Source organism: Cyanistes caeruleus, chromosome 4, assembly GCF_971803275.1.
Source record: "Cyanistes caeruleus chromosome 4, bCyaCae1.hap1.1, whole genome shotgun sequence".
Lineage (NCBI taxonomy): Eukaryota > Metazoa > Chordata > Aves > Passeriformes > Paridae > Cyanistes > Cyanistes caeruleus.
The window spans coordinates 4,081,304-4,105,189 of record NC_141704.1 but is presented as its reverse complement, the minus strand read 5'-3'; the positions used below and the strand labels follow the sequence as shown (position 1 = coordinate 4,105,189).

General features: G+C 44.7%; 1 protein-coding gene across 4 annotated transcripts in view; it reads left to right on the top strand.

Moving 5' to 3' along the window:
* The first annotated feature begins 15,607 nt into the window (after nucleotides 1–15,607).
* PRKCQ (protein kinase C theta) overlaps nucleotides 15,608–23,886 on the top strand; it is a 52,179-nt gene continuing 43,900 nt past the window's right edge. For 2 of the 4 annotated variants that reach the window (XR_015286055.1, XM_086886434.1), the window contains exon 1: nucleotides 15,608–16,089. The gene's annotated coding sequence lies outside the window, so the exon portion shown is untranslated. The remainder of the gene's footprint in view (nucleotides 16,090–23,886) is intronic. The other 2 variants (XM_086886435.1, XM_086886436.1) reach the window with 2 other exon arrangements.

Below are 23,886 nucleotides of genomic sequence, written 5' to 3'. Positions count from 1 at the left end.
CCTCTCTTTTCTCTCCCCATCAGCTTAAAAAAAACATCAGAAGGTGAGATAAACATCTTGTTTGTGATGTTTTCTTAGTACCCATGGAGGATGAAGGCCAGCCTAAAGCCTGCTCTTTGAGAAAGGAAAAGCTGGCACAAACACCTCAGAGGCTAAGAAAGCATCACCTACAAGAAAAAGTAGAATGAGTTGGAGCAATTCAGTGTTAAGAGAAGACAAATTCAGTGCAGGAAAGATGGTGTCCAGTCTCTGAAAGTTACTAACGCCCAAAGAAATAAGAAAAATTATAATAAGACAAACACACACATTTTCTTTGATATTTTCTGCCTCCAGGAACTTGCATTTCCAGCATTTCCTAAACCAGAGAGAGACTACTGGAATTTAATAACCCTCAATGAATTTTTATCTGTGCATTTGTCTAAGTGCTTTTTGAACCTGCCTAAGTTTTCAGTGGTCACAACATCCTCCAGTGAGAGGTTTCATAACTTAATTACAGGCCTTGAATGCTGCAAGAGGAACTGCATCTGCTGTTTATCTGAACCTATTTATTTCATGTAATTTGATGGTAATTTGGTATTCTTGTGGTAGAAAAGACTGTGGACAATCATATTTTACATGTTGTCTTGATGGCACTCGTGGTTTCTAGAGGTCTTCATCACAGGATAAGAAGTCAGAGGCTTATCATGATGGATTTGGATTGCATGTTAATGATAAATTGTCTTTTTGTGGTAAAGGGAACAAGGTGGTGAAATAGATTGTATGGTAGGAGGATAAGCTTGATTGCATGTGTCAAGAAGGCAGGCAATCAATGCTGTTCATGATGCAGTTTATCCCATTCTGAAGTAAATGTCCACATTCAGTCAATTAAATTGCACTTTAAATTCCACTGACTATTGACTGGGTCTTCAGTGACAACCATGAAGCTCCAGCAGCTTTACCTACAGAAAGATAACTAAAGTTAGAGGAGAAAAATATCACTCATTTGAGTCTACCCAGGCAAACAGGACTGACAAGCTTTCATCTTTAGCAAAACTGTAGAATTATTGGAAGCTACAAAAATGCCATGACGATGATTTGAGTTATTGCTACAAAAACTAATTTTTCTGTGTGTTCTTTGCCAGGCTCACAGCACCAGTTCAAAACCCATATATTTTGACTTTGCAAATTGTGCGGGGCAGCAGAAAACAGTGGCTGAGCTCTGCCAGGTCATGGAGTGGAAGTGAAGCCAAGAAACTGAACTATGGCACTTGAGCTCCTTGTTCCCAGCAAAGTCTGTAACAGGTATTTTTCCCATTGAGAGTTCAGTGCTGTGGCTCTGCACACCAGGATGCTCTTTCCTTTCCCAAATCTCCAGACTTGAGGGATCAGGAGTTGATCCCCCATCAAAAAGGCAGGCATTGACTTTGGATGGGCTTAACTCACCCAGAATTATGTCCATGGTGTAAATGACTAAAAGATGACCTTGGCTTTGACAGACACCACCATCTCAGCTATGACACAGCCATGAAGATCAGCACCAAAGACTGACCTGGATTCTACACAAATTCCTTCACATCCACACAAGTATTCAGGTTCCTAAATCAGGGCTACATTCACAGCAGCACAAAGGTGAAGCCTCCAGCCATCACTGTGGCTAATTCCATCCCAGCTGGTTAATTCACCACCTTTCCACTCCTTCCAGGTGCATTTCATTATCCCTGTATCTAATTAGCCAGATCTAAAGAAATGCTATTTTATTTTATTTTATTTTATTTTATTTTATTTTATTTTATTTTATTTTATTTTATTTTATTTTATTTTATTTTATTTTATTTTATTTTATTTTATTTTTTTTGTGAATAATGGCCACTTTTAAATCTATGTACCATAATAATGATAATTAATATGAGCAGGCCATTTAACAACCATTGTATTGAGCTCAGCACAAGCCCAATTGACATGCAGGAGCCTTTTACAACCAGGTACTCTCTGCACTACCATCAATTATCTCCTAATTAAACAACAAAATTCCCTTGAAATGCCCTGGTTAGACATCATTACTAAACATTTTGCCATCACTTAGCAAATTAATGTGTCTAATTAAATAACTTGCAGCGTGGAGGCAGGATCATGGCATGATACTTGAAATGAGGTGTGCAAACCTCTATAAATTGTTTGAAGTCAAAACCTGCTTGGCTTGTATTGACAGAAAGGATTACTTTAAAAATCAATAGCTTTCTTCTGTTGGTTTTTTTCCCCATCTGGGTGAATAAAAATAAAGAAGCTGCACACAAACTCCAGTGACAAATTGCCACTGGAAATGTTGGCTTTTCCATGCCCAGAGGAGAATGGCTCATTTGCTCAAAGTTTTCAGGGGTGGGAGTATGAGGATTTTAAAGCAAGGACTTGATAAAATTTTCCAATTAACTTTCCATCAGTGATGAAATCTGAATCTTGAGCTTCACCTATGCACCTTCTGGGATGTCACTCCATCCTGGAGCCTAACTTCATCTGTAATAGGGAATTCCTGCACTGTTCATACGATACTATGTACACCAGAAAGAATTTGGGGATGATCTTCTCCTGGGAGTGACCAAACCCAGGCTACTACTGCTGTGATTCCAAGAGTATTTATAGATCAAATCTACTTCCAGGAAACTTGTGGGTTTGCAGGTGCAGCTTCAGCTGTTGCCAGCTTTCCAGCTAGTGATACAGACTGTAAAAAAGCTCTTTTAGCATGAGATTACCCTTTGGAGCTGGGGACTATTCACATGTCACATTGACCCTGATGACAATGCTGACCCTCAAAAATCCATGACAGCAAAGGGCAAACTCAAATCACTCTTCCTCTACCCTAGGAAGCAATAAACCAACAGCCTGTTGGTGAAGAAAAAAAAAAAAACTGAGAAAAACATGATTAGGTGGTAAGATATTTTCATGTCCTGAAGATGTACAGAGGGTTCAGATTTGTATTCTGATAAAGTGATCACAGTGAAACTGAAACTCCCTGCATGGTAACTACTTCTGACTAATGTCAAGGATGTTGCCTGAATTATTATAAACTCTGAGGCACCTACCAGAAGCAAGTGTGTCCCAGATGCTGTTTGGCTGGATGGGGTCCTGAGCCACCTGCTCTATTGGAAGGTGTCCCTGCCCAAAGCAGAAAGTTGGAAGTAAATGATCTTTAAGGTCCCTTCAAACCCAAAGCATTCTGTGACTCTGTGATTATGTTGTTGGCTGGCACTCCAAAAATACAATGTGATGGCTTACACACTGTCCACCAGGAGGCAGACATTAAATCCCTTTTAATTTGCAGTTGATGACCTTGAATTTTCACTTAATCTGCCCTGTTGCGTTGAGCAGAAGCTCCTCTGTTCTTATCTTTATACCAAACTGAGAGCAGAAGGATTCAAAGTGAAAGTCACACACACACACACACATATGAAAATGATCCCTTTGGCTTTCCTGTGGTCTGCAGCTTGATCACTGAACTGCTTTGGAAAATTGACTGGCACACGAGTGCACCTCTGGCAGGTTGGAAGGAGATATCCTGGCTATCCCTCGCTGTTCTGCTGTGGTTTTTGTGTGCTCACTGCCCTAGGACACTGCTGCCTGCCCTCAGGCCAGTGTTGTCATAGGTCACATGAATTAGATTCAAACCTACTCATCTCCAAACAAGCACTTCCTGCCTTCCCTTCAGCCTTGCATGTGTCATCATCTTCTGCTTATTATAGTGCCCAGTGCTCCATCACAAGTGATCAGTTCCCCTTTCTCCCCTTGCACTGCAGATACCACACAAAGAGAAAACCAGAGGGGACAAACAGGTCACAGGGAGGCTGCATTTTATTTGGGCAAGAGGTAGAAGCTCTTGCTAGTGGGCCTAGTACAGCAGCCTGATAAAAAGTAGGCAAACAAATCTGTACAATGATCAAAGTGATGCCTCAGAGTTTAGGCTGGAGGAGGGAGGTCACATCCAGGCTGTGGCTGCTGAAAGGCTTGGCAGTGTCAGTGGCACAGCTCCTCCAAGGTGTAGGGGACAGCCCTCTCTTTAGTCAGCTGGAGAGACAATGCCACCTCTGCTGCAAGGAACCTGGAGAATAGAGTGTGAAAGAGAGCTGGAGAAGGACTTTTTGCAAGGGCTTGTAGTGATAGAACAAGGGACAATGGCTTCAAACTGAAAAAGGAGATATTTTGATCAGATATCAGGAAGAAATTTTTTCCTGTGAGGGTGGGGAGGCCCTGGCACAGGTTCCCCAGAGAAGCTGTGGCTGCGCCATCCCTGGAAACGTTCAAGGTCAGGTTGGATGGAGCTTGGAGCACCTTAGAATAGTGGAAGATGTCCCTGACCATGGCATGGGGTTGGAACAGAATGGTGCTTAACCCAAACCATTCTATGTTTGGGGACACTTGGGCTGGTTAGACAGGAGCAGCCACCTCCTCCACAGCCCCACAGACCTCAGCAGGAACAGCAAAAGGTAAATTACATCATCTCTGCCCAAGTGAGAAGAAAATAGCTGTGCAAGTCCAACCTGGAATAGAGCTATAGTTGTTGGTCGTCTCCACCTCCTGCTCCACATTGTCTAGATTATCTCACAAAAGCAGAGTCTCACCTTCTGAAGTGTCTCCTACATCATCTCTAGCAGCACATGGCTGTGCTCATCCCTGCATTTTTCTCATTTTCCCTTGTATCCATCAGTCTCCTCAGCTGAGGGACTGGAGCTGACTCAGACACTGTGCTGAGTTACTCAAGCAACGACTAAGGGTTCAAGCATGGAAAAGTCGGTCCATCCACTTCCACAATTCTTTCACATTAGAGAAAGGGAAGTGTCTGCAGAGGAATAAGAGCCTGGATCAGCTTCCCTGGCTCTGTCACTGGCATGGCACAGCACGTCCCCCTGGCTTCCAATATCTGGGCAAATGCATTGAGAAGATTTGCAAAATTAATAGTGAGAGTGCTGGGGAATGCAAATAAACACATGCATAAATACTCACATGGGCAGATGGGACACAAGACTGTTCTGTTCCTGCAATTTTCTTTATTCCCTAACTTGATGTCACCTCCTGCTTGCCCTGCTGCTGCAGGTGACAGGGCCCTCCCCTCAATTTTAGATGCAGTCTAAATTTTTAGATTTTTACTTCTAGATTTTTATGTGGTCATACCCTGGGGTGTCTGGGGGTGTGTGTTTGCAGGATCCTCTGATATTCTGTGTAGGTTATGCCCCTGTTACCCCCCTGCATCTAAACATTTCTGCAGAAATGTTCCAGTATATGGATACGGCTTGGCAGTGTTAAATTTGCAGTTGGACCCCATGATCTAAAAAGTGTTTCACCAACTTAAGTGATTCTATGTATGAATATGAATTTGCATGCATAAATACCTTGGGGTTTGTTACTTGTACACCTCTAGATTAATGCACAATGGTTTCAACATTCTGCTTTCTGGCTCTTAAAAAGCATGGTTTTTACTCTTAAATTAAGCTCCTGACCTTAACTCTTAAATTAAGATCTTACTCTTAGTTAAGCTCTTGACTTACTCTCCCAGCAAACCTCAAATACAAACCAGTCCATGTAACTCTTTGCTCCAGCACATTCCTTCTGTCCCCAGACTCAAACAAAACAAACCCTTCCACTGACACTGAGCTAAACTCATACAAATATTCCTCTTGATCCAGACTTCTAAAATGATTGGAGATGTTCCTGCTGTGGTTTAAATTAGCACAAACCTCCTCAAGTCAATGAACTTTTTCTGATTTACAAGGAGCTGCTTCTTTGACTTCACCTTGACAAGATGGATCTGAAGCTGACTGGCAGTTCCTCATGGAAGTGAAATTCTACATGAATTTCAGAAGGAAAAGACATAATTCCTAAAAGGAATATACACTGCCTCAGCATCACAGTTATTATTTAGCATTCCTATTTCACCAGCACCTTGGTTAAAAACCCTCATGCTAGGATGTGTCCAGACCTGGAGAAATGAAAACTGCTGCCCCAAAGGGCTCAAAGATCCAAATCAAAAGAAGTGGGGGAAGAAAGGCACACCACTGTAATGAAATTACAAAAATAGATGCATAGTCTTCATATCCAGCGCTAAGTGTAGTGACATTACAAAAAGTCAAGGCCCTGTGCACTTCATGACCTTCCAATTGCAATACAGAGCTGATTCCCCATTACTGAACGTGCAAAGGCATAAGAAATAACATAAATTAGGAGTTTGTGCAGTGACATTTTTAAACATTCACTGACTTTTAGGGGAAGCCCACAATGAATATTAAACAAGCCCCTGCCTTTCCTAGGGTTGGTGGGTAAGACCCGACTTTCTCGGTTATGTGCAGTGACCTTTCAAAATCATTTTTGTTGCTGCACTATTCCCCTGTTCCCCTGATTCTGCAGCCTTAAGTACTCTGGGACTTCAAGAGAATTAAGTCTCTTCGATTGTTAATAAATGGAGCCCTGCATTCCCTCACCTGGAAAAGGACTTTTGACAAATGCTGCTGTGCACAGAAGAGTGCTCACAAATTATAAGAGTATTTGAGTGCAAAGCAGAGGCACCAATGTAAAGAATTGCTGGTTTCAATTGTTACATTTAGTGCTACAGCACCTTGATGCCTTGCACAACACCCAGATTAAGTCCAAATCTGCAAGGCTGTACTCAAAGATAAAACACAAAGACTTCTTATCACCAAAGTCCCACTTGAGTCTTCAAAATAGATTTCAGGTACCACTGGAGTGCTGCACTCAACTCCTGTGTGGGACACCCTCTATAATACAGTCATTTAATTTCAGGGCATGTTTGAGCCTTTTCTTATGTATCCTGGAGGAAATCGTAGGATCAACCTCTTGGGATCAGAAAGCAAGAAACAGATTGTAGTTTTGTTTTTCCTCTCCATCTTTTGTTCCTCCTCTCATTAGTAGGCACTGCCAAGCAGGCTTCCAGCCACCTAATCCTCTCTGAGAGCTCTTTCTAAGAATCAGACAAAGCTGGAGGTAAAAGAAGATTCATAACAGATGTGTTTGTCATTGTCTGAAAAGCAAAATGTTCAAATCCACCAGAGACAAAACAGCCTTAACTGACACTGTGATGAACTACTTTTAATAATAAACAAAGTTTCAGGACTGTGTGTTTGGGGTAAATGTGTGAGGCTCCTAGGGCACAGCTAGAAGATATCCTACAGGAAGGATGCTATGGGATATTTCCACTCTTCAGGTCCTAGCCTTCTCCAGAAAGAGAAGATAATGCAGCAACACCATGGCTTTCATTTGTTACCAACATACAAGAGCACTGATGGACAGAGAATCATTAAGTCTGGAAAATACCCCCAAAACCATTAAGTCCAACTTTCAGTGAAGCAGCCCAGGATTTTTTTCATGTCAGGGGTCCAGAGTACTTGCAGCCAATTGTTAGGTTATCCCAAAGTTGCATTTTAATTGCTGTAGTGACAAGGACCATATACAAAGACTGTGATCCAACACACAGATATCAGTGATCAACCAGCCCTTCTTCCACATCTGTACTATCACAGAGCAGCTCCTTGAGCAGCCACAAGACCTCATTTCAGCTGAGCTCAGCTATTTCTGCACTGCACCGAGGACAGCAGCACTGGCATCCCCAAATCACTCTGAGTGAGGTGATATCCTCTGTGTTCACACCACAGCAGTGTCCCCGCTGTGTGCTGCCCCAAACCCTCACCTCCTGCACAGGAGCTCTTCGTGTGCCTCCCTCACAGCCCTTTGCTCTTCCCATGGCTTTGACAGGGTACTGAAGGTCACCTGCAGCAATAATCTGTCCTTAATTGCATTTTCCTTTTCTCCCCCTGGTCTCCTAACAGGAGCGTGGAGCTCTCGGTGCTTCTGTCCACACTGCAATACCCCCTGGCCACCATGGACATGAGTGTCACACCAAACTGTTTCAAAGGGGTTGATGGAGTGGCCTTCAGCCATTTCTAGAAAATAGTAATGAACAGTGAGCACCACAGCCATGAAATGCCTGGAGATGCCCCATGTATTTTTTATCTTTGCTGAAATCCCATTTCTACTCCAGCTATCGATGCTGCAGACACTTGGGAACCAGGTGGGTTATGATCAGTTGGCTGTGGACATTGACAGAGAGGATCATAGCTTACTTTATCTTCAGGTACCTTCCTAAAGCTGGAATTGCTCAGGACATTGCCCCAAGCATCTCCTTCTGAGCCTAGCTGAGAGCTCTGGAGCATCTACCTCTGAGGGACAGCTCTCCTGGCAGAGCTGGCCTGAGGCCACTTGGTTTCCAGAGGGAAAAACCATCTGACACCACCTTATTTTGCTCGTTTCCATGCTGCTGAAAATTGACTCCAGTTTATCTCTTTCTGTGTCCCAAAGCTGGGATCATTGATGGAAAAAGTATCCTGGACACACAGTGTCTTCCAGGGAACTGAGGTTACTGTGGAAAGTCATCATTTGGAGAATTTTATGGCCATAATAGAAGGGACCACAGAATCACAGAATCACAGAATCACAGAAATCACAGAATCACAGAAATCACAGAATCACAGAATCACAGAATCAATTATATTGTAAAAGACCTCTGAGATCATCAACCTATGACCAAACACCACCAAAAATCACAGAATCAATTAATGCAGAGTCACTGAATCGATTAAAATGTGTGGCAATGATGTGACAATGGTTCCCTTAACCAAACCCTGATATGTTTCCACCAGCCAGCCCTGATGGTAAATGCACTCACATCAGACATTTTCATAGCACCGAGAAAATGTTTTGACCTTTCACCTTAACCACTAAGAGAAAGCAAGCCAGCAAATCCATTCCTCACCCAAAATATTCACCACACAGAGGTCAGGTCTGAAATGTTACTGTCAGCAGCCTCTCTCACCCTGGCTTACGTTAACTCTGCAGCAGAGAGGGACAATTTCTGGGAAACCTTGAAGGAGCATGCAGACCACAGTACCAACTGACTAACTCATTATTAGCAAAATTTCACTGGGAAACAACACTGTCTGGCAGCACCTTTGTTTCTTGTGAACAGGGCACTTCACAAGAATTAATGAGCTTGCATGAAAAACACAGAATTCAAAGAAATACAACAAGCACCCTCACAGATCATTTTTGGCTCTCAGCTGCCCGTGGTGGGTTACAGAGGAGAAGTAAAACTCACAGAAGGGGCAGGGGTTCAGGTGGCTGGTCCTAGCTGAGGGGTGGCAGTGGTAAAACAAGCAGAAGGGGAAGATCAAAGCTCATTTTGCAGCACCAAGAAGCATGGCCTCAGCACACAGAGGGGCAGCGGGGTGGGAGTGGAGCAAGGGGCTGCTCAGCACCCTGTGTTGAGTTGGGGGAGACAGAATGGGCTGAGTCAGCTTTAGCACCTTCCAAACTCTGTCTCAGTTTCACAGACCCATTTCCTAAACTAATGATGACTTGTCTCAAAGCCTTTCTTGGAAAAAGCACTACTGAGCGTGAAGGCCTCTAATGAGTGCCTGATACAATTTTGGTGAAGGGGTCAGTTTGGTACTTACATCTTCATCAGTGCTGTGTCCACATCTACCAGCTCCTGCTACATCTCCTCAAGTTTTCCCTTGCTAAATCAGCTCTTCCTTTGCCTAAATCTTCACCATCTGCAGCAGTTTCCCTCATTCTTTAAGCAGCAGGTGGTGAGGCCCTGGAACAGGGTGCCCAGAGAGGCTGTGGCTGTCCCTGGATCCCTGGAAGTGTCCAGGGCCAGGCTGGATGGGGCTTGGAGCAACCTGGAATAGTGGAAGGTGTCCCTGTCCGTGGCAGGAAAGATCTTTAAGGTCCTTTCCAAACCAAACCATTGTGTCATTAACTTATGCCACACCTCAGGAAAGACTCCCCAGTGGGACAGGTCTTCACCTTTCTTCTGTCAGGCCTGACTTGTCAGTTCTCACCACATGCCTTACAGATATGTGCAAGTACAAAAGACAGCTGGAAATAAAATATCCTGGGACTTATAAGGTGGAGATGTGTGCTTGATTACACAAGATCCAGACATTGCCCTTTTGTGTCCCGAGGCTTTGATTCCTTGTCTGTAAAAGAGGGAAGGCTGATCCTTTCCAGGATCAGTGAGGATAAATGTGTGAAAAACTAGGAGATACTAATATAATGTATGTGGAAACCTTTGGTCCTGCCTTAAACATCTTGTTCTCACTGTCTTTCCCTATCCAGATTATTTGCTGTTAGAAGCTGGTCCCTTTTAGGACCCAGCACAAGGGGTTTTTGTATTGGACACTCAGCACTTCCCAATTATGAGTGATAAACTACTTTGATTTACTACAGTGTACAGCCCAGAATCAAAGTTATCATGCAAAACCTCTCACCTCCTCGCCATAATATGAGATGGGCAGGCACCTAAGATGTAAATTTACTATCTTATTGCTCTTTCTGGCCAATTATTTCAACTGTGTTTCTGCTGAAATTGTACAGATTAAACAAAAAGAAAAAAAATTTGGATTTGTGGGAGCTTTCAAACCTGCTGTGAGTGTACACACACTACATCAAATGCAAGAGCCCTTACCAGCTTTTAGTTTGAAGGAGGTGACTCCAAGGACCCCTTGTCCCACCTCTGCAAGCATCAGCAGCATCTTCCAGCCACGATGTTCATTTTGGATTTCAGTTATGCTGCAGATTCAATCTTGGCACAGACCTCAGTCATGGGAAGACATCATGGTGTGAGTTGTTGGCAGAAAGGGACAAAATTCAGGCAGCCAAATCTAAAACTGAAAATTAATAAAATAAAATAAAATAAAATAAAATAAAATAAAATAAAATAAAATAAAATAAAATAAAATAAAATAAAATAAAATAAAATAAAATAAAATAAAATAAAATAAAATAAAATAAAATAAAATAAAATAAAATAAAATAAAATAAAATAAAATAAAATAAAATAAAAAATCAGCCTCACAGTCGCCTTTCGAGTACCCTCTAGAGGGGTAAAAAGGATAACAAATGTAAGCATAGTGGAAATCTTGCTGATCTCTTAACCTCTGTGACCTCCCTGAGCAATGCCTTCTACTGACTCCAAATGAAACTAAAAGGTCTTTTAATTAGCAATACAGGGGCTGTATAAATACACAACAAAAAGAACCCAGTGTGACTCAGATGGACTCTCCATCCTTGGAGACATTCAGAGGCTGCCTGGACACAGTCCTGGGCACTCAGGTCTCTGTGGCCCTGCTTGAGCAAAGAGGTTGGACAAGGTGGCTTCCAGAGGTCCCTTCCAAGCTCAGCCATTCTGTGACTCTGTGATTTCTAAACTGATTTTTGTCTGTTGATTTTGCTTCGGATTCCCTGTGTTATTAGTTAATGTCATCAAAAGGGACAGAAATGGTCCTGCAGCCCTCAGACCAGGGACTTTGTCTCCAAGCATGGCCACGAGTAATGCCCAGTCCAGGTTTGGAGTGGCTTTCCATGATCCCCATTTCAGGAAGAATTCTTGAGGAAGAATTATCTGGGGTGGTGTCTCTGCAGGAGTCAGAGGGAGGATATTGTTTCCACACAAGCAATGGGAGACTGCTCCCCAGGACAAGAGAGGAGTTTTCAGTCCTTTCAGCAGTTTCAAAGCAGCTCACCTCTCAAGGAGGGTCACCTGCAGTGTACCCTCACACATCATAAACCTTGTGGAAATGTGGAGGTTTTCATCCACTCTCACCCCTCCAACTCTCTCCCCACATCACTCTGATCACTCAGCCCTTCACGTGGCCATTTCTTGTGAAAATGATGCCTCTTACAGGCAAAAGGTAACACCTATTTTTTTTTGTTTTATTTTGAGGTTTTTTTTGTTGTGTGGTTTGGTTTTTTTTTCATTTTTCAGTTTTGCTTTGCTTGTGTTTCTTACATCCAGGCTGTTGTGCTGCTCTGGCTGAGAGCACAGTGAGGTGATGGGTTGAGTCAGCAAAGTGAGGGAGCCACAGCCTGGAGTGGGGAGGCAGGAGACAGGCAGGAGCAAGGCAGAGTGTGGAAACCAGCAGGTGAAGATAGGCAGAGGCTTTGTGTCCCTCAACCTGTGCCCTAAAATTCATTTTATACACCTGCTTAAATTGATTATTTTGAGTGCTGCTGACAAACCAGAGTATTGAGCCCAAAATGACAGATAAAAAGCTTTGAAACTTTATAAAATCACAGATGAGCAAACATTATGGGCTGGGAAGACAGTTAGCACCATATGCTCAGTTGATCCTTGGCATGAGACTAATAAGCTGATGGATTTTTTTAACACCACCAGTGATAGGACCAGCACCACTGTTGATTTATTTGTCTTTATATCTTGAAAGAGACAACACATATCTCCAGTCAAGGAGTTCCAAGGAAGCAAAGTCAGGCTGGACCCTGTAAAAAGATTTACTCAATGTTTTCTGGTGAAGCCTGGGTGCTGGGCATGGTCACACAACATTTTGCAAGTGGTTTGATTTGCTCACTGCATTTCCTGTCCTCTTCTGGGCAGGCCAGGGAACCCCTGAGCTGGAATTGTGTAACCTCCAGCTGGGCAGACTTCTCATGGGAACAGGGGGGTTTGGGAAGTGCTGGACCCTCTCTATGGTAAAAGGGATGAAGTGACCTCTGTGATCCTTTCTAAGACATTTTTGTTGTCACTGCTAGAAGAGACTGGAATGTAAAATAAACCTGATGGTAACATGCAGTGCACACTTATGGAAGAAATAGAAACCTTTGAGGGTGAAAAGAAAAAAAACCCAAAAATACTCTGAAAATAGCTTGACCTGATATATTTTATTCTTTATTTTTCAAATACATTAATTCATTCATTTCAATGAATTCAAAGCCCAGAGCAAGAGGAATATTGAATCTGCTTTCACAGCAGTTATTAAATATGTTCCCTTGTTGTGTTAAATATGTCCCCTACTTCCTCCTCTAAATTAACAATAAATTGCAAACAACTAGCCTTAAAAAAACAAACAACAGAAACCAAATATTTTGAGAATGAAACTCTTCAGCTTTCTGAAGAGTTCGCCCACTACCCAGGCAAAATGCTCAATCAGTTTTGGATTTTTTTTATTTTACTTTTTTTTTTCTTACTGAAAATGTGGGTGGTTTTCAAATACAGGAAAGAAAACACGATGACTTGTGGTGATATTTTCCACCAGAAAGATGCAGCTTTAAGGGCTTTTGGTTTCCAGATACCTCCACCCACAGGAGTGGCCTTGTCTGTTGTAGAAAGAGACGCCTGATTAGTTTTAAGAGTCAAGTTAAATAACAATGCACAGCAGTCCGTGTGTGTTTCAGTGGAAGCTCTGTGTCAGCTAGGTAATTATCCTGAGTCTGGGTAATTAATATGGCAGCTGCCTCCCAGACCACAGAGCTTTTAAATATGATAAAAAGTTGCTGTGGAAAAAAAAAAAAAAAAAGAAAAAGAAAAAAAAGGAGTGGAAAATCTGTTCTCTGTATCCCTGGTGGACAGGATGGAGCAGAAGATGATCCTGATCATTGCAGGGGGTGTAGACTTGACAGCCTTCAAAGATCCTTTCCAATCCAAACCTTCCTGTGGTTCTGTGACCCCGCAAGAGTAAATGGGCTTAAATCCCAGCAAGGAAGGTTTAGGTTACACATGAAGGGCAGTGAAGGACAGCTTTGGGACAGGCTGTGGCAGGCAGGTGTGGAACTGTCACCAGAGGTCAGGAGTGACAAAATGGGTGAATGCCCCTTCAGGAAGGGCTCATGTAAGATTTATTTTCCCTTGCAGCAGGCATTGGAATCCTCAGCTTGTCTGGCCAACAGTTTTCCCTGATCTGAGATCTTGTTGCTGCACAGTCAAATGTTTTTCTGGGGGAGGATGTAGGCTCAAACCTTCTTCTGCCAGACTGGAGAGCTAAGTGGCCTGGTGCACTGTTTTTTGTGTGACACACGGACAGTAACCCTGAGCCTAAAAGTTTGCACATCTGCCAAGTTCCTACAGGCAAAGTGATGCTCACAGAACCACTTGCTGTGTCATGCTCTGCCCCCCCGATCACAGAATCACAGAATCCTAGGATGGTTTGGGTTGGAAAGGATTTTAAAAATCATCACATTCCAACCCCCTGCCGTGGTCAGGGACACCTTCCACTAGACCAGGTTACTCAGAGCCCCATCCAACCTGGTGTTCAACACTTCCAGGGATTGGATCTGATCTATGTGAGTGAAGCAATGGGGTCAGGGAATGGGGGACAGACCATGGGGCTACATCTCAGCTGTGGATGTGTGGATGTACACCTCCCAAAGCTTGTGCCCAGCCAAAGTGCAGGTGGTCATGGTCCTCTAAACACCAGGTTCCTGTGTAAATTTCAGCAACAGCATCAGCAACCAATAGGGCTGAAAGCTTAAGCTTGGGATGGGAATACACAGTTTTAATTATCTACAACTCGCCTTCAGTTGGGGTGAAAGATCCTACTCTATATACTTTTGGTATCAACAGCCCAGTATAATGGACTCTGATACAGACAGGAGGGATGGATATGTAAGTTAATGGGGTGTGAACAATTAAAATCCAAAATCATCTGCCTCATGAAATGTCTTTTTCTCTCCTGCCAGTGACAGGAATAGGCATTACAGCCATCTCAAATTGTCCTAGAAAATAGGAAAGAACAACTCTTTGAAAGCAATTAATTTTCCTTGATTTCCAAAATCCCAGCAGCCTTTCCCTTTGCCTTGCATCCCTTTATTTTAATGCACAATTTACATTTTAGAGATCAGCATCAATGGCAAAATAATCACAATAATATTCAAAGGGCCATCCCAGCCTGCTCAAAGTGAACATTTACAGGCCCTAAAATTTTTAGACACCTCATTTGGGTGATCTGAAACAAAACAGATCTCAAATCTCACAGAACTGACAGGTGTCCTGTTCTGTACATTGGCCTTTTAGAGAAACACTGTTTGAGATCCTTCACTAGAGCTGTAGGAGCCACAGAAGGTGGCTGAACATAGTCCCATATTTTCTGTGGGTACACCAGGGAGCTGAAGGAAATCTTTAGATCTCCTTGCTGTAGCTGTGACCATATTGATTTGTCTGTCAAATAAAGCAAAAGCCCACGAGTCTCACAGAGCTGGTGTGGCTCTGGAGGATGGGGGGATTTCTCACTGCCTTCTCCAGAATCCCTTGCCACCACATTTCTGGGGTTTCCTTTCCTTCTTATGACTCCTCTCCCATGTTCCTGGGCCAGCTTCCTGCTCCGGATCCTTCCACCCATGACCGCCAGCATCACTGAGAGCACAGGAATTGAGAAGATCTCCCAGGAAATATCCTGAGCACAACTCACTTTTGACACCCTGAAAGAGGTGCACCAACCAGGTACCACCCGTCCTTCTTCCACACAACAACCTGAAGTTTCTAACGCCTGTGTCCGAGAACACAACACAAAGGGAGAGAGGAATGAGGAAAGGACTTCCCTGCAGCCATTCCCTCTGCACCCCTCAGCAATCCCGCTGCTGCCAGCCACAACAACGCCTCGCAGCGTGCAAAAAACCCCAGGTTGTCCTATATCATTATTCTGGGAGAGAGTTTCACTGCAGCCGCTGCTTCCCTGCCGGCAGAGCAGGGTCCTGTGCAGGGCGGCCACCACGCCGGGCTCCCGGGATGCGAGGGGCAAACTCGGGAGGACACCGGGGGCGGGGAGGAGGTGGTGCCGAGGATGAGGAGGAGGAGGAGGAAGAGGCGGCCGGGGCTGCCCCGCTGGTGGCTGCGGAGGGCCCGGAGTGCGCTGCTTCCCTGCGGGGGCGGCGGGAGCGCTGAGCCGGGCTGAACTGAGCTGGGCTGTGCCGGGCGGAGCTCAGCTGAGCCGAGCTGTGCCGGGCTGGGCTGGGCTGTGCCGTGCCGGGCGGAGCTCAGCTGAGCCGAGCTGTGCCGGGCTGGGCTGGGCTGTGCCGTGCCGGGCGGAGCTCAGCTGAGCCGAGCTGTGCCGGGCTGAACTGAGCTGGGCTGTGCCGGGCGGAGCTCAGCTGAGCCGGGCTGAACCGAGCCGGGCTGTGCCGGGCGGAGCTCAGCTCTGCCAGGCTGAACCAAGCCAGGCAGAACAGAGCCGGGCTGTGCCGGGAGGGACCGGGCTTAAACCAAGCCGAGCTGAACTGAGCCGAACCGGACTGAGCCAAGCAGCGCTGCGCGGGCAGCAGGTACCGCCGGCGGAGCGGAGCGGGATGCGGAGGATGCTCGGGGGATGCGCGGAGGATGCTCGGGGGATGCGCGGAGGATGCCCGGGGGATGCGGAGGATGCCCGGGGGATGCGCGGAGGATGCTCGGGGGATGCGCGGAGGATGCTCGGGGGATGCGCGGAGGATGCGCGGGGGATGCGCGGAGGATGCGCGGAGGATGCGCGGAGGATGCCCGGAGATGCCCGGGGATGCGCGGGCAGGGCCGGGCAGGGTGCCCCGCTGCAGGGGGGAGTGCCGGGGCCGGGTGGGACCTCCGGAGGGAGAATCTGTGCAGCAGCACCGGGAAAGTTGAGGGCACTGCTTGGTGCAGTCGGCATTTCACTGTCCCTGAGCGCTCCGCTGCAGCCATCGGTTCTGCTGGTACGGGATTTTAAAGGTGGCAGCTTGACGTTTGTCCAGAGAGTTATGTTTTATTATTTTGCCTTTTTCCCCTTAAATAAGAGTCTAAATTACTTTCTGATGTCTCTAGCGAGTGTTTGTGGTTTCGCCATCAAATTTTCCTGCCTTTAGAAAGAGAGTTGTTTTCTTCATATAACAGAGAAAAGGGGAAAGTGAGAAACACAACGAAAACCGACTACAAACAGTTTTAGTCAACAGAATGAACAAACTGGGGAAAATAGAGAGGGAAAACCCTTTCTCCTGCTGGGCTCAGTGACGATTTGGAGGTGTTTCATGGTTACAGCACTATGTGATAAGACAGCCAGCCGGAAGTGGAGTTTTAGATGCGATGTTGTATCTTTGGGGTGCAGTTTGTAATGCTCTAGAAACGAGAGCTGCCATAAGTTTGAGAGAAGTTTTGGACAGTTAAAGAGACATGAACGGCCTCCATCCCTCCATCAAACTCCGCCGTGTTTGAGCTGCATTTCCTTTCGGAGGAGGGGGCTCGAAGCCCAGCCTGGCTGAGCTCCCTGCGGGCAGGCTGGACACGAGTGGAGTTAAACTCGTGGGTGTAATCGCATCCTTCCTAATTGCAGCTACAAGACGAGTAACCAACTTCTCGGCTGCACTTTAATCTCCAGGAGTGTGATACTTTTCAGTATCACAGATACTTTCTTTACAAGCTTCTTTTTTTTTTTTTTTTTTTTTTTCATTTGCTCCGATGAAAGAACAGTAGCAACAAAAAAAAAACTTCAGCAGCTGAAAGCCACTCAATTGAGTCATGCTAACAGCAGATTATTTAGTAGGGTTACTAGGGCAGGAAGAGATAAAGTTTCACTGAACTGGTTATTAAAAAAAAAAAAGGCGGGGGGAGCAGCAGAACTATTTGCAGTGAAAAGGGCAACGTTTGAACTTTTGTATTCTTGAACAGCCAAGTCCTTGAGGCCCTGCACACGTGTTTTGGGGTTTTTTTGTATTTCTCATTTTGTCCTTCTTTTTAATTGAAGAAAAAACTTCACATCCCTGTTGAGGCCACCTGGCATTGTGAGTTTCTAGGGAATGAGCTTTAGGAGCAGAGTTGAGGGACCAGCAAGGAGCATCTGCTCCAGGGAAGTTCTTGTCCCACCTGGTTGTGGTGGAGCAGGACTGCATTCAGCTGGGAGCATCAGATGGCCTCCTAAGCTGCTGCTTTCCTGGAGTTCACCATGCCTGAACCCCTGACATCAGAGCTGAATCTGCATCCCAGTGTTGTTGCCTCTGTCCCTTTTTTGCTGTCTCGTCTGAGCATGAGACTTTGGTGTCTGCCAGCCTTTACTTGTCAAGGCTCCCTGAACCCTGCTGGACCTCTCGTTTAACAAGTGATTCTTAGCCTGTGCAGGGGTTTTGGCCTGGATAGACTCTCTGCCTTGAGATAATGCCACAGCTGCACTGGCACAGGCAATGCAGAGTTTGGTTAGACTTTCCCCTCTCTTTGACATGTATTTTATGATTTTGTTTTTTAAGACCCTATTGAAGATTCAGATCTCCCTCTGCCCTGCAGCTCAGCAGCCCCTTGTACCCAGGCTGGTTTTGTACTCATGCTGCTACACTGGGGAAACCCTGTCATTTTTTTTCCACCCTGAGGGGAGCTTGTGAGGGTTATTACACTGCCATGGTGGAGCTAACTAAGCTGCTTTTTTTTTTTTTTCTCCCTGCCTCAAGTGTGTTTCCTTTCAAAGAAAGTCACTCAGAGCTTCTCACAGAAGCAGCACGTGGCTCAGTATCCCATCAGAGGTGAGGAGCTCAAAGGAAAGAGGAAGAGACAAGGAAGGAGAGATGGAGGGAACAAGAGAAGCAGCTTAGCTTTCCCAGTATGCCAAGTTTTTATTCTTCTTCCTTGGGATATTTTCCAGTTTAGTCTCTGTTTATCCTTCCACTTTGTTCTGAAGGAAGTGATATGCTGAATATAACTTCTGATGGCAACTTTTTGGTTTCTTCCTGTATTATTTGAGTTTAATTGCAACAAGTTCTGCTGCAGCCTGGGAGGGGTGTGGAGTATGAAGCACCTTCCAGGGCTTTGCCAGGAAGGCTGTTCTGCTCTTGGCTTTTTTAATGCATATGTTTGTGCATCCAACATCCAACAAGTTAAAACACTTGGCTGCAAGTTCTGCTGTTGCTTCCCATTTTGCTGAAGCCAGGATTTGTGTAAACAGAGTGTTGTTCTTTGCCTAAGCTTTGAGAAAGTGACTCTTAAAATAGAAAAGGAAGAGAAAGTCAACACAGGAGTATGAACTTCCAAAACCTGTATGTGTGAAACCATGGAAAGGATTAATCAGAGCCTTGAGCCTGTAGTTGCAGGTACCAGGAGCTTTGCACAGCTCCCTCCCAGGGTTGCTCATGTGTCTGTTCTCACACAGAAACGTTCCCTGGATCTTGCTGGTGATTGACATCAGAAGCAGCCTGCAAACACTCACTGACAATGTTTCCATCCCGTGCTGTTCTCTGTTTGCCTCCTTGCCTTGCATTCAGCTCCTGGTTGGGAGGAAAACATTGGCAAAGGCAGCCCAAACTGCAAACCCGTCTCTGTAGCAAATTGCACAGTGTTTTTATTGTATCATGGCTTGTTTGTGTCAATTTTGTGATTTATCTGCATCGTTGCTTCTTTGTGTTAATACTGTTATTTATCAGGCCTGTTGGAGATTTTTCATCTCTCACCACCAGCCAGATCACATCCAGCAGCAGAGATAATATTTATTAACTGTGGTGGTGACAGTGGAAGGGACCCAAATTATTTTTCAAATCACTCCCAGCTGTCTTAGCAATGGATAATTCCTCTGGTTTGTATTGTACCTTTTAGTAACACCATTGCTTTGGAGCAGTTTTCTGGAACAGAGTGGTGACATCCCTTTTGAGGATATTTTTGTCTCCACCTATGCATAAGAACATGTCCTGTGTTTGCTCCTTTGGGGCAGAAATGCTGAGTGGAGTAAGTGTATGGTTTTAAAGGATGTACCCAGGGTGAGATGAAAAGAAACTGGTGCAGCTTTGGTTAAACTGTGCCCCATCTCTGACACCACAGTGCCATAAGTACTGAGGATGTAGGGCTCTATTATCCCTCAAGTGAATTTCTTGATATTTATCTGAGCCGTAAAGACCCATGAGATGTCCAGGGGATAACTCAACATGACTTATTTCTATTAATGCCTTAATTTCATTTTTTGAACCCCAAAAACCCCCCAAAAAAGTAAAAGAGAGAGAATTGATACAGGGTGGCAGCAGAATTGTCATAGAACCATCGAATCACAAAATGGTTTGGGTTGGGAGGCTTCTTAAAGATTGTTCCAACCCCCCTGCCATGGTCAAGGACACCTTCCACTAGGCCAGGTTGCTCAGATTCTGGCCTGAAACACTTCTAGGGATGGGGAAAGAGATCACACACACATCAAGCTGGAGTGACTTTCCTGAGCCATGCAAGTGTGTCACAGATTTGCCTTGGTATAAGTGAAGCCCTGATTCAGCTTGGTCTTTTAATGACCACAGGATTTTTTAAATAGCAGGTATCAATCCCCAGGGATACTCAGGGACACCACAGCCAGCAGCAGGATGACTGTCACATTCCCATAGAGGCCAAGATTTGGGATCACCTGGTGCCATAAATCCCCAGGAACCTGACTCCAGATTGTGGTGGGAACAGAAGCTTTACCTCTCTTTTGTTTCAAATCTAAACTTATACATAATTCATTTTTCACCTGGATCTGAGCATTTTCCTCTGAGGAGGTTTTTGATGTGGTCGTTTCACTTTGCAGTTTCTGTGTGCTGGTGAGGCTGCTCCGCTTTCTCACCTAAATCAGCAGCAGAAGCCAGGGACAGCTGAGGTGGGAGGAGAACCCGAGTGAGAGGGGAGGCATTTTGGGGCTGACATGTCAGGAACAGAAAGACCAGAAAGAGCAGCTGAGGCTTATGGAGATCTGCTCTGACTTGTGAATGGGATTTGAACAAGGTGGTGCCCTGCTTATCCACAGAGAACAGAGACAAGTGCAGTTGTGGGAGTCACTGTTGCTTGTCTTGAAGGACTGTGCACGTGTTGAGGGCTGAATTTACCCAGGTTTTCCCCTCCCACCCTTACAGTAACATTTGCTATTTATGTTTTGATTTACAGCAGGGGTGAAATAATAAAAAACGTGCATCCTCCAGCTTTCGTTTTCAGCTCCCCTGTCCCTCCTCCCCCTCGTGCCGGGGAGGGTGTCAGGACAACTACAGCCATCGTTATTAAAACAATTAAAATATTGTTTAAGTAAATAAAATCTCCTGAAAACAGCTTTTCTTCTCCCTGCCCTCTTCCCCACCCCTCTCATCAAAACAAGGTGATTCTCTGCAATGTATTTTGTAATGAAATTGGAGAGGATGGTGCTTTTACCAAATCTCTCCATTAGAAAATTCAATTATACAGCTTCTGTCGGTTTTCCCAGTTCCTAGTCATTAGCACTGTCCTTCTGCCTTATTTATAGACCAGAGTCAAACACTGTGGAAAGTAAATAAAGGTTTCCGTGCATTTTGATTCAGTCTGTTGTTGGGAGAGCTGTAAACCATCCTGTCCTCAGCTTATTTGTCCCTGTCTGCAATACCTGTGATAACTCACGGGGGTTTCAATGCAGAAAAAACACCCATAAGCCCATCTCTGAATTAACTCAGCTTCTGGCAGGTGAGACCCCTCCATGTGGGAGCCATGCCCTCTTGTCTCAGAGGCTCCACCTGAACCAGGCTCCCCCCAGCCATGGGGGAAGGAGGCATTTGAGGTCACCAGGCATTTGACCCATTTCAGTCAGCGGCATGGAGATAATGGAAATTGAAAACCCAGCAGATCTCTTTCTTTCTGCTCTTTGTGAAGGGGCCCAGGGTGAACAGTCCACATGCAAATGTGTATGGAGGGGGTAGGACAGCTAATTTCTAAAGCTGGGTGTCAGGAATTGGTTTATTTGGGTGAAGAGGAGTGGGAAGGGGCCTTCAGTGTGTCCCATTTTGGGATTGTGAGTGCACCTGGACATCTGGGTGTGTGACCGAGCTTTTCTCTGGCCAGTGGTCTGTGAGGAGGGGCAGCACATTCCCTGGGCTCTGCTGAGCTGGGACAGTGATGCTGAGGTGAAGCAGATATTGTCTGCATGTTCATGATTTAGCTTTTCTCACAGTGTGAAGATGAATTCATGAAGGTTTGCTTAAGCAGCTATATGGTAATATAAAAAAAACAAAACAAAAAGTTCCCAAACCCCAGAAACTAAATTAAAAACTAAAACAACAGCAAAACATCCCAAAAACCTGATTCTCACCATTTTGGTCTAAAATTAATATTCTGTCTTTTATATTTCATTCTTCATCCCACTGTGTGTCCTCTATCCCTCCCAGGCAGAGAGACAACTAAGGGAAGAAGCACAGAAAGAAACTGGTGGATGAATGATAAAGTTGATGTGAGTGGAATGGGAAGATATGGAGAGGTGAAAAGTCTCCCAGGAATTGATCTGGAACTCCCAGGAACTCTGACACTGAGAATAGGACACCAGACTATAAATGGGAAGGGGACTTCCAGCATAACTAGAGCCAGAGATCCTTTATTTAAGTAGAAGTTCAGTTTTAAATTGGATATGACTGAAGAAGAGTAAGTGATATATCTGAGTTTATTCGAGTAGGTGGCTGGAGTCCAGAGGCAGTGGGAGTGGGAAAGATGTAGAAGGTGGGGTTGGGATGGTGTTGACAGGAGATGGCACAGATGTGGCACCTGAAATTGATGGAAACAACAACAACAAATTGGGGGTGATTGTGGTGAAGCCATGGCAGCAAAAATTGATAGAGCAGAGAATGAAGGCAGAAACTGTAGGTCTGCCAGCATCTTCTGTACAAAATAAATACTTCTGATTCTAATATTAATTTAAGTAATTATATTTAGCAGAATAAACATGAAACTGCAAAGGTGTGTGAAAGGCTAAATTACCTAAGATATCCCTGGTGCTGTTCAGTGTAAAATGTGAGCTGGGCAAGGTGCTCACAGGAGCAGAGGTTACTGCTGACTTCCTGGGAGGATTTCAGGTGAGGAGAAAGCAGCTCAGGCCTGTGGACCAGAGTTGGGTTCATGATGTTGGGGTGCCTAAAATGAATTACCTGGGTGGTCAGACATTTTTTGCAGTTCCTGTCTGCTGAGCCTGATAAAAAAAAATGTCCAGTGCTGCAGAGGAGTAAGGAGAAAACAGTGATTCTTTTTAAATAGTGGTGCAAGCTCTGGAGAAACATGAGACAATCCTAGATCAAAATTAGTTTCCTAAAATGCACAGAATCATGGAATGGTTTGGGTTGGAAGGGACCTTAAAGACCATCTCATTCCAAGCCCCTGCCATGGGCAGGGACACCTTTCACTATCCCAGGTTGCTCCAAGCCCCATCCAGCCTGGCCAACATCTCCAAAGTCATTTTGTCACACAGAAATCAGGTGTGCATGTCCAGTGGGGACTCCAGTTATTATCTGTGACTCCTGGGACAAATCTGCCCACTTTTCTGAGCCCTGTGTGGTGACACCAAGCACAGAAGAAGCTTCAGTGCTGACAGATGGCCAGACAGACACCTGAAGGATGAGGTAGACATGGTCTGCAGGTGGAAGAGGAGTGAGTGAAATGCCCTTTTCCAGCCCAACATTTCTGTAATCCAGGGTCCAAATACCCTGAGCAGATTTCTGGATTAAACAAAAACCTTAAATACCTGCACTGCTGAATTGGGTTCATCACAGCATGAAACTGCACAAGGAAGGATGTTCATAAATCTGTACCCCTCTCTGGGACTTTTCTCTTTCTTTTTAAAAGAAAGAAAATAAAAAATAGGTGCAGATGCTGGCACTGGCAGGAAGTCAGCGCATTAAAAGACGTCCTGGTACAAGATGGTGAAGTATTTAAGAAACACTCCACCTGTGTCATTAAAAAAAGCACCAAAAAAACCCCAAAAAGACAGCAAGATATCTGTGAACCTGTGCCAAAATCACGCAGAAATAGAGAAATTTCTGTGCTAATGAACAGGAGGCAAAAGGAAAGGATATCTTGTAGCTACATCTCAGTTCAGGATATTTTTTATTTTCCTCATTACATTAAAAAGCTCTTGAAAGGATTTTGTGTTTGGTGTTTGTTAATGTTCTGCCACTTCTGGTTTGGTCTGTCTTTGTTAGCATTGTTAGCAGACAATTAAAACCTGAAAATAGAGATGAAAAATTATAAACAGATATAATAGGGATTATTACTTTGAAAACATTTATTTTGAGCTTGTGTGGTCCAGGTGTTACAGAAATGAAGGGATACAGGAAAATGAATTAACCAGAAGTTTTCCAGGAAAATAGAGAAACAACATTGACAAGTTGCTCTTAATACACTGG